This window comes from Ictidomys tridecemlineatus, unplaced genomic scaffold (genome assembly GCF_052094955.1).
Source record: "Ictidomys tridecemlineatus isolate mIctTri1 unplaced genomic scaffold, mIctTri1.hap1 Scaffold_191, whole genome shotgun sequence".
In the NCBI taxonomy this organism is placed as follows: Eukaryota; Metazoa; Chordata; class Mammalia; order Rodentia; family Sciuridae; genus Ictidomys; species Ictidomys tridecemlineatus.
Genome location: NW_027521642.1, coordinates 163,234 through 174,767, shown reverse-complemented (window position 1 = coordinate 174,767; position 11,534 = coordinate 163,234). Strand labels below are relative to the sequence as shown.

General features: G+C 35.7%; 1 long non-coding RNA gene across 1 annotated transcript; it reads left to right on the top strand.

Moving 5' to 3' along the window:
- Positions 1–4,399: 4,399 nt before the first annotated feature.
- Positions 4,400–8,677, top strand: LOC144372926 (uncharacterized). The gene is made up of 3 exons (XR_013432742.1): positions 4,400–4,840; positions 5,529–5,627; positions 6,882–8,677. It is a non-coding gene; the product is annotated as an uncharacterized LOC144372926 (long non-coding RNA).
- The last annotated feature ends 2,857 nt before the right edge of the window (positions 8,678–11,534 follow it).

Below are 11,534 nucleotides of genomic sequence, written 5' to 3'. Positions count from 1 at the left end.
AGGGAGTTAACCTTTCTCCTGCTTCCATAACAACCCACCTACTTCCTATGGATTCTCTTTTTAGTTGCCTCTTTCTCTACTCATGCCATAAATTCAAGTCTTTCTGAGAAGTCTGTCTTAGGTCTGTTCTCTTTGCAGCCCCCTTAGATGACTTCATATGGCAGTTTGACTCCTGATTCTCAACTCTCTTCTTTTATGTGCAAATCCAACTGTCACCCTTGACTGGTCTTGGCTCAAATTCAGCAGATTTCCTAACTGAATACATCGCCTGTCTCAAAAATCCACTCTGTTTTAGAATTTTCTCTACAACCTTTCTTGCTCAGACTAGAAACCTAGGACCATTTTGAGAGACCTGCTCTCAAAATTCTCCCATATATTTTTAAAAAGTTACAATTCCTGCAGATTCTGTTTCTTTAATAACTATTGATTCATCCCTCCTCTAGTTCTGGGATATAGTTATCACTACTTTTGGAGCATCTTCCTGAAGTCTGTCTTCAGTTTTACTTTCGCTTTACCAACCTCCTGCAGCTCATTCACCTGGCTTAGGAAGTCCCCTATGGCTCCCCAGAGGCGGTGTTAGGTGCACATTTTGTTTTCTTTGTAACTACTCCATTTCGTCAAGCACAGTCATCAAAATACTTACCATCCAATGTGGATTCTGCTTGTTTATTTCCTCCCTAGCTGTTAACTGTGAGCTTGAGATCCTGCTTGCATTTCAATCCCTAATGCCTCGCATAGTGAATGCCGCACAGAAGGCACTTTGCAAATACTTCTTCAATATTGTTGAGTGTTAGTCAATTTTTAAGCTTTCTAACATTTAAACTCTAAAACAAGTAGAAAGAAATTATCATAAACACATAAATTGTGCAAAGACAAAATCTGGAATTAGAAGTCTGGGATTACATTTCTGGCTCTATCGTTGCCTTGTGGAATACTTTTGACAGAACACAAAATTTTCTCACCATAATGCAATCATATAACACTCATCATTACTGAGTATACCATAAAAGTGACAATCACATCTTTAATTTAAGACCTCCAAATAGTTAGAAGCATTTCTTATAGATGATATATTTGTTCAACCTCTCTTTGGGGTACACATTCCTCTTTCCTTCTAGAGGGTAATGAAGGGGGACAAAGCCCCTCCTGTGTTGATGACAAAATATTGGTCCAGAGATGGTTACTGCTACATAGAATGTCATAAAGATTCATGAACATGTCTTGATTTTTTATGTTCCCATTAGAGAATGTGAGTTGTATAAGGTATTATGTATTATGCTCTTGTACATCTAGTTTCTTAAAAATTAAAAATATTTTGGGGATGAAAATATGTACAAATTATTTCAGTATTTCAGCTTATTCCTGGATGCTTCCTATTTTTCTGGAGACATGTTTTTTTCCCCCACACCCACTCAAGCCATCTGTGTACCAGGCAAGCTTTCTGAGATGTAAAACCAAGTGAAATATGTCCGTTCCATTTATTTAGAAAAGACTATGACTAATGATACTGTGAGAAAAAAATGGCATAGTTAATTAAAAGTGTATTTCCTGTATGAATAGCTAGGAAGCCTGGCAGTTATGACCACAAGGTAAGTAGGTCCTTAAGATTCAGCACCAGAGCTTTTCAAACCAGTGCCTGTGGGAAGCAGAGAATTGGTGTCTACCCAGCATCTAGAGATAACTTCTTTGAAATGGAATTTATCACCACCATTAAATGGTAAAAATACTTTAAAATCCACACAGTATTGCATTATTCCCCCCAGAATATACTATTGTTTGTTTCACACTAAAAAGATGTTTAAATGATCACCATTAATTAAAAATGACTTTCTAAAAAATATACCATATTTATTCTTGTCTTTAAATGCCAGGGCACTGGCTCACCTGGAGGTTACTTTTATCATGTTTGAAAAGCCCAGGGTCTTAGAATATTGCATCCCAGAACAAGGTTTTTATTTGGAATTTAAGAAACTCTTCTTCTGCTCTCTTTTTACTTTGCTACCTAATTGCTAGCATGTTCACAGTTAAGATGATTGGGGAATAGAAGATCAGCTTCCTCAAGTAGATATTTCCTGTTAGAGAAAAAGGAGCTATCTGAAGTGAGAATTACCTGTCCCCTTTCCTCTTTAGATCTCCAAAACTAGAACTCAAACCAAGAAGTTCTAAAACTTAGTAATATTTTGTTGAGCATTTTGAAAATATGATCACACTGAAAGCTGGTCATGCTCAAATATAAGTACAAGAGGTGACTTATTTATACATTCAAATTTCAAAACATTTTTAAGCCTGCCATGTGTGCTGTTAAAAGGTTTTTAATTTAAAATTATTCTGTTAGATAATCCTGTTTCAAGTGACATTATGATTTAACACCACTAATCAAGATTCTGATCCCTCATAGACTTCTTGTTTGTATCTGTTTTTGTTCTTTGTTACATAAATATGAGGTTTATATATAAAATTTTGACTGTGTAATATCGGGCTAATGAGTCACAGATGGAAAGATGCTGCTGGCACATTACCATCTAATAACATTTTAAACTCGTGTTCCATAGTAAAACAAAAGCAAATTGTACACATCTGTTTTCCAACTTGTAGCATTTCTGAGTTTGTGCAGAGACTATGTTTAAAGGACTTTTACTTGGAGAGAATAAAAGAGGACACAGGTCATCTCAAAACCAGCCAGCCACTTAATAGCCTTATCAGGATGGATTTGGCAACAGGGATGAGGTTTCCTCTGCTTTGCTTCCTGAGAAGTCATAGTGCTAAAGAATGAAACCAAAGATATTAGGGCTGAAGAAATGTCTTCATACTACAAACCTGATTTTATTGGGTCTCTTAAAAAGAAAAACATATCCCTAACATGGGCAAAATAGGAAAATGTCCATAAAAGTAATCAAATTATAAACGTAGAAACTTTCTGGTCGTTCCTAAAAGTATCCTCAAACTAGAATTGGGTGGGAAGAAGGAAATCTCACTGAAGCTTGAGGCCATGTGTCACTGTGGTGTTTGTTTATTTGTATGAGAAACATGTTCTGTTGTTTTTTATATTTTTAAATTGGAATAAAAGACTCCAGTTTTGCATGTTGTCAGAAAAGAAATGGAGCAAAGGCAAAATTTCTCTCTTCAACTTAACCAACGGATAATGCCTTTGTGGAAGAATTGGTACATATTATCGAAGTCAGTCCGTGTCTCTGTAAAACATCTCTCCCTCATTCTCCTTGGTGAAGGAATTTCAAGCCACTTTTCTGCTTTAAGGGGTTGTGTGAACTGTCAAGTTCTTTTGGAAAAGTTACGTGACAGAAGTGATTACTGCAGAGTGTGACCATAAATCCCCCTGACATGAAATGCACATGTTATAAGAGACAGATTTCCATCTCCCACCTCTGTGAAAATTTCTAAAACAGGAAACCTGAGATTCATCATATGATTGGAGAGAGAAACTTTGATATGTGGGTGGCAAGACTGTATTTTATGTGATGCCCTATGTTTATTCTTAGGAATACCCCTGTTCTGACAGCAAAATTCTGTTCACTGTTCTTGTCCAAAAGAAGAATTAATACATGTATTGTATGTCTGAAGTTGTAAACAGAGTATCAATAGAGGAGATTTACAGTGTTGTTTTCATAACAGTGTCTATAGTTATTTCCATTTTGTACTAACATTTCATGAGGAATATTCCAGAAATGTTAAGAACAGGAAACTACACAGGTGTAGAGGCAGATCCCATTGTGCCTGCCCCAAGAGGCCCTTAGAGTTCTCAGTCCCACACACCATGCTTTAAGGAATGGCTGGTCACTTGGGAACTGATGTGTCTAATTCTGTTGATGGTGTTCGTAAGACCTGAGCCAAGGAGTTAGTTAGACATTAGGTACGTGCTTGTTTTGTTTGTCCACTGGTGAAATGTCTGTGTGACGTACAGTGTCATGTTGTTTTGGTGCTGTGCTGTGTCCATAGGGCCCACCAGGCTTCCCCACAGTTGCTGCCCTGCACAATAATCAGATCCTCACCGTCAAGGTTTGTGGTTGATACTTATGTCTGCTCAGAACTGCAATCAGCATAAGAGTCAGCAAGAACCATTTGATTGGCCTGCCCAGCCCAGGTGCTCCCTCTCATCCTAACTGCAAGTGACTAGTGTTGGGCATCTGGAAGGTCACCTGCCTCAGTGAGGTCAGGTGTATATTAAGGGGCTGTATCCTGAGCAAACTCAGAGAAGGATGTTTTATCAAACAGATCAGTGTAGAGAGAAGGGCATCATTAGCTAGGACCATGCCACACCTGCCTGGTTTGAGTTGCATGTATCCTAATGCTCTATGATATTTCCGAGCTACTTAAGTAATTCTAAGTACTTTAGACTTTGAGCATCAAAGAAATGGCTATCAGGTTCCTGCTGCCTTACGCTGGTTGACAAGTCTGATGAAAATGGAACTGGTGCTTCATCTGTAGACTTTCTGCTCAGAATTCAGCTCTCCCCCCAATGCAGCTCACCTCCATCTCAGAATGGGCTACACTAAAAAAGACCCAACATTAATAAAAAAAAGGATTCACTTCTAACTAAAAATATGGCCTCACCATTCCCACTTCAGGGTTATATGTTTTTTAAGATGAGCCAGAAGGTCTGGTGGCAGACACAAGTGCCAGTTCTGTTTTGTTCCATGGTCATTAAATATCTAATGTGTATATCTTTATTTCTTTCTTGGGGCCTTCTGATGCCTATTCTTCAACTCTCTCATCTCTGAACTTCAAACTTTGACCTCACCTGACTGATCAGCTGGTGTTTCCTAAAATCAATCATGGGTTTCTCTCTGCTGATCAGCAGCTCATTAAACGCCGCCTGATTAAGGTAGTGCTGCTTCTCGCTGGAGTCTCATTTCTTCTTTACATTCATATATTGCTCTGTGTTTTGCTTTACCATTTATCTCTTGTGGGTGGGGCATGATTGGAGGGTGGCCTTTATCCTAGAACAAAATTATGTTTAGTGAGCTCCATTTGAATTGTATATACAAGTACCAAAATAAAAAGACATAGCCTGCCTAATTTTTGATTAATTAAAAAAAATAACAACTTAAATTGTAACCAGTAAGAGACGCAATTTCTAAAGTTCTCTACCTTTGGTAATTTATAAAGTATTACATAGTATACAAGAACCTCATATGCTTAATTTTGTAGATTATGAAAAAATATTTGTCAAACTATAAATGAAGCCATGTATAGTGAATATAACTGATATAGCGTTGCCATAGATAGAGTTATATAAGCTCTGAATATAGTGATTGTGTATATGCTCTTAGAGTTGGGCTGCTGGTTTCTGAGCTACTTTGATTTTAATATTATCTACTCCGCTCATCCAGTGTGATATTTATTTGCTCCCTGCTGGCAGGTAAATTGCCTACAGGCTCCGTGTTTCTGGTTCTTTTCATTGTGTAAATGTGGATGATACAAATTGTTTAAAAGTGTACAAAGTGTTGAAAAGAAGGCTTGGGTGTTCAAATTTGATGGTTATTGTTGGTCTGTTCCCTTCTCCTTTCCAGGGTGACCAAGGTCAGGCAGGGCCTCCAGGACCCCCAGGCCCTCCAGGCCCACGAGGGCCACCTGGGGACACCGGGAAAGATGGCCCCCATGGAATGCCTGTGAGTTGCCTTCTGGATCAGTGTTCTCACAGGTTTTGTTTTGTGTTAAGGGCTGAGAACTACAAAGGAGCAGGGTGGGGCTATGGGACCAGGGAGTGAAGTGTGGGGAGGGGTTTGAGGAAAGTGGGATGACACGAGGGTTCCCGGGGTTTGAAGGGCCCTCCCAGCCACAGTCCACTTTACTACCCAATCCACCTGCAATCCATGTACACCACAGAGACTTGGAGACAGCAGCTAAACTGGTTTTCAGGTAAGCCTCAAGATGTTCATGACCAGAGATGCCCCATCTTACAAGTATCCCGCCTACCATAGGGTACGTCAACCCATGCCTTGGCTTAGGCGGGAGCTTAGTTGAAAAACTGTAAGTGCTGGATTAATAACATTTCCCAAAAGGCTCAATTGCATACACAATAAAGTCCCATACAATGTATGGAAAATAAAGGATGTAAATTAATACTTAATCTCTTATAAATAAATTGATAAAAAATAATGCCAAAAAGAATAGCACGATTTATGGTTCAAACATCAGTGTTTAATGTTCTTAATACCCCAGTTCTCCTTTGTATGTAAAGTTTATTAATAGAAATCATTTAAAAGTGATTTCAATACTTAGTAAGATTAAGCAAGTTTCAAAAATGTCAAAGTACAGGCTAGATCAATGATATGGTTTGATAGAGGCAACCCAGCCATGTAAGGAAATATATGGAAAACATTAAAAATGTGAAATTAATATTATGGCTTTAGGACTAGAAATTAAGATTTATTGCCAAATTAAATTTTATTTAATGCATTGCTTTAACTTCAACCATCATTAATTCAAGAGGACCAAAATTTAAAATCAATCTCTAATCATTTTGTGGTTAAATTCCTGCACTAAGAGCAACTGTGTGTGTATATATATATATATATATATTTGTGTAAAATATATATATATATATATATATATATATATATATTTTACACAAACACACACATGTTCAGATTCTCAAAAAGAAGAAACCATATTATCAATTTTATGTCATCATAAGAGGTCATGATGATCCAGACTAAATTTTTAATTTCAAAGATGTCCATAAAATTATTTTGAAAAAAATATCAGTTCTTTTAAGTGTGCTATGTTTAGATTCCTCTATTTAATCTGAAAAATGTACTTGACATTCATGTGCCCAGAAAGTATTGGGGAAAAGAAAGAAAAATGATTGAAATTGTTTTTTAATGTTTACATATTACTAAAATTATCACTTTTTTTGGAAGGGTGAACCAGGAAAACCATGAGGACAACGCTTGATGGCAAGTATCTCGATTTATTTTATTCTACGTAAAAATAATGGAAATCCAGGTTATTTAAATCTATGGCCAAGTTTATATGACAAATACATCCGTTAAATGAGCAGAAAGTGAAAATTTATAAAAGTTAAAAGCTATATGGTCTATCTGCTGCATGCTAAGGGTCTCAACACATCTACAGAAATGATGCTGGAGAAAAAGAAGATTGCAGGTGGAGAAAGTGGTAGAAAAATGCTGCAGAAGATCAAGGGAGAAGGCAATTGAAGCAGCTCTGTTGTAAGGGAGATAAATTCAAGAGTATGCTGTTTAGTTTAAATAGAAACATGTTTTCAAAGGGATCAGGTGTAACGGTGAATTAGGGTAGCAAACCTTGACAGTACTTCAAGGGGTGTTTCTGTTGCTGAAAAGCTCTACACAGAGAGAAACATTTTAAGACATTTTTTTAAATCTCTCATTTTAAGACAGGTCATGCAATGATCTCACATGGACTTGTATAGACATGTGGAACCCAGTTCCTCATGAGTTGTTTATTCTTTGCCAGTAGAAAACTCAGGTCAGCATGCTGATCCTTGAAGAGTGAAATGCCTTCAGCCACCTCTCCCTGACTCTGTCTTTCAAGCTGCTTTTCTAGCCCACTTTACATGGGGAAATGTGGTTGATGCTCTAGTTACTCCAATGTCAAAGGACAATGGGTACCCATCCCAGATGCAGAATGGGTAGACCCAAAAACCACACCAGGAGCTGGCAGGTGATCATAATAAGCTTGATAGGGTCCAAGCTATATGATGGGTGGCTCATAGTGTACAGTTAATCAGAGTATAAAATTTATTTTAAAAAATCCTTATCTAGGCCCTCGTAAAACTAATGCACTGGAGAACAACAGTGTGTGGGGAATGGAAGCCATCATGGGAATGTGGAAGGTCAAAGGCTTCCCCCTCAGAGCTTTCAACAGCACTCTCCCCAGGGAGCATCACAAAGCTGCCTTTGTGAGCAAGAGCTCTGATGAAATGAAAGCACCCTAGGATCAAATCGCACCCACTGCCTGGAAATTCCATTCTTGACCTAAAATATCAAGATAGATATTTGATACAGATTATTTTTGGTGCCATTATGTATTTTTTTAAAAAGCAAATAAAATGAAAGAAAAAGAAATGAAAATCACATCTGTCACCAGTGATAACTACATAGAAGTGTAGCATTAACACCTGTGTTATGGAATCACAGAGTGTGAAGGATTTTTGCAAGACTATATGATATAAAATTTGGAATTGCTTTAAACAATTGAATCTATGATTTTTTATTCTGGTAAAATGGTCAAAACATATTTCTCCCTTCCATTCTTATGACACAACCTCAAGACTTTGGATTGTTTCCAGCCTACCCAGAAATTATCATTGGCATTGACTGGCTTTCCTGATGCCCAGCCCTGCATCACAATATGCAATATCCTAGAATAAAATGGATATTTCTTAAAAACAATATTCTTATCTTTCTTGAATTATATATGCTCTCAAGGATATACTACTATATGAATAACAACATAATCTCATTTTTCTACAGTTCCTTGTTTCTTGGATTTTTGGTGCTAGGGATTAAACCCAGGTTCCTGTATGCTGAACATGAATCCTACCACTGAAATACACTCAATTCTCAGACAGATATCATTAAATATAAATGTTTAACCCAGCCGTAAATGAACTGTGTTAATATCTTAGTGTACTCAGATTTCCTATTTCAGATAAAAACTTTCTCATTGCAGATACTACTGGTTATTTTTTTTATAAACTTTTTCTTCTCTTTAAATTTTTCAGATTCAGTTCATGTTATTATTTTTTAAATGACTCTAAGAAACTGAAGTCAAAATATCCCAAGGAAAGGTGTATGCAGTAATCTTCTAAAGTGCATTTAAAAATTACTGCATTTAAAGATAGAAAATCCTTTTTCTTAAGTGAAAGTTTCTATAATAGGAAAAGTAGACACATCATAGTGTCCATCTCAATATGTTTTCAAAAGTACATGAAACTATGTACAAACCAGATCAATTACTAGAATATCATCATAAGTCCTGCTCTACCTCCCAGTCCCCATCCCAAAGGTAACCACCGTTCTGATTTCTGTCACCATAGATTAGTCTTGTCTGCATTTGAATTATATATTAATTGCATCATACAGTATGTACACAGTTGTGTCTGGCTTCTTTCATTCAACATTATGTTTGTGAGATCATCCACCTCTTTTAATAGCCTTCACAGATGGTTAAAAAGGGAGGAGGAGGAACCTTCCTGCCTTGACTACCCCGTTAAAACTCCATCACTCAGAGCAGTAGATGAATGAACGTCTGCCTGACCTTGGGCAAGTTACTTAACCTCTCAATTTCTCATCTGTAAAGAAAGGATAATATTCTTTCTGCCTGCTATAAAAGACAAATGCAATAAATTAGAGGAAAGCACTTTAAAATATATAATGAAGAACTATGTGAGCATGTTATTATTATTATCACTCAGTTGTTCTCTCTAGAGTAAATTACAGGTGAACATGCATGGATTTATATAACATATGTATCCCTGTAAAGTTTCATATGAATCAGATTTTCAAAAATCACCATATTTTAAATGTGCTGGGAAATTTTACTATTTAAAGCTACCCTATTCAAAGTCTTTTTGTAAAGTAGTATAACCCCCTTATTCCACTTCCCAGCAAATTTAATTTTTATAGTTTATATTTGTTTAACATAAAATGGTTCTCTGATTTAAAATCTCTCATTTTTTTTTAAAAAAATCACAATTCTCCTTGTTAACTTGAATAGTACCTGTATATTTTAATTCATCTCATAGAGAAGAGAATACTAGAAATATAATTGTAATTTTCATGAGGAGAAAAATTCCTTCAGAAATTTCCTTTCCAATATTTTGAAGTCTGGGTGTGTATACATATATGTGTGTGCAAATGTGTTTTAACTAGCAGTCTGATATGGTGAAAAGTATATCGTACCTGTAATTCTGGACTTGGAACCACTTAGAGATATAGTATGGTCTATGATCTTTTTTACTGATCTATAAAGTGTAGGCAATAATTCCTAATCTATTTATCTCACTAGATTATGGTAAGAAGCAAGTGAAATACTTATATGAAATGTTTTATGAACTACAGAAAATCCATTAAAAAGAAATATTAATGCTAAAACAAATGTCCAGTGATAGAACTCAGCCTGCAGAAAGACTGCTACATGAAATGTAAGGGCTGAGAACGACTCAATAGCCATCAACTTAGTTATAGCATATCACAAAGTGTAATTGATAGAGCAGTTTTTTTTTTGTAGTTTTTTTTTTGTCCTGTTTATTCTTGGTGGTGATGGTGGTGGTTGTGTTTTGGCCATCTTCTCCCATATATCACATCTTTAATTTTTTATAACATTTCTCACCCATGAGTTAAAACAAGACAGCATGGTAAATACCACTGCTCTCATCTTGCCCTCATTATGTAAAACCTGCTACACTTGTTGCTTTGTGTCCTAGAGGAATACTTGCTTCCATGAGGGTCTTAAGAGGCACTGGAGGATATTTATAAATTTAAAATATCTCCAATGATAAAATGAGGAAGCTAGAAATAGCCTAAAATTAGGTCTTACAAAACTGTTTATGAGTGTGGCAGGTAGGGAATTAGTTTTCATAATCCAGGATAGATAGTTTATATTGCAAAAATAATCATCTGAAGATTAACGGCATCTATGATACAATAAAAAAGAAAATCTGCAGCTCAAGCAGTTTCACATTTATTTAATCCTGCTGTGCATCTACTCTGTAAATGTGACCTTTGGGTTTTCTGAGAAGTTCAGGATGAGATTTTAAAAAACAGAATCTTGAGCTTAAATAAATTTGACTCCATCTAAATAAGAACAGACTCACACTATCTTATAAAACCAGACACAAGAATAAAACCAACAGCCGACCGAGTTGAAAGTGCTCAAATGTGTTATAGCAAGAGTGATCTTTATCTTCCAGTTCTTCTGGAATGTAAATAATGGTTAAAATAGTATTTTTGAAGGTATTCTTCCTTTAGATATTCTTACTGTTTCTTTATTTGACAAATGCAGAAGTTCTCAGAAACATGAAATATAAATGGCATTTTTAAAAATATACCCTCTAGGGCTAGGGTTGTGGCTCAGTGGTAGAGCACTTGCCTAGCATGTATGAGGTACTGGGTTCAATCCTCAGTACCACATTAAAATATATATATATATATATATATATATATTTATTTATATTATATATATATTTTTATATAATATATATATTTATATTTATATTATATGTATTATATATATTATATACATATATTTTATAAATATTATATATGTATATATTTATACACAGTCACACACACCAACCAGTCCCAGTTTGCTGAATATTGTTTTTTAGTTCAAAATATCTATATCCAAGGCTTTATAGATTATATCATTTTCTGAAACTCTTTATTCTTTCCATCTCCCCTTCCACAAATATATGTAATCTACAAAACATATCTGTCATCTCTTTTTGAACTATAAAAATACTCAAATTGTTACTTATTGGACCTTGATGGTATCTGTGAATTCAGAACTCAGAAAAAAAAAATTGTTAA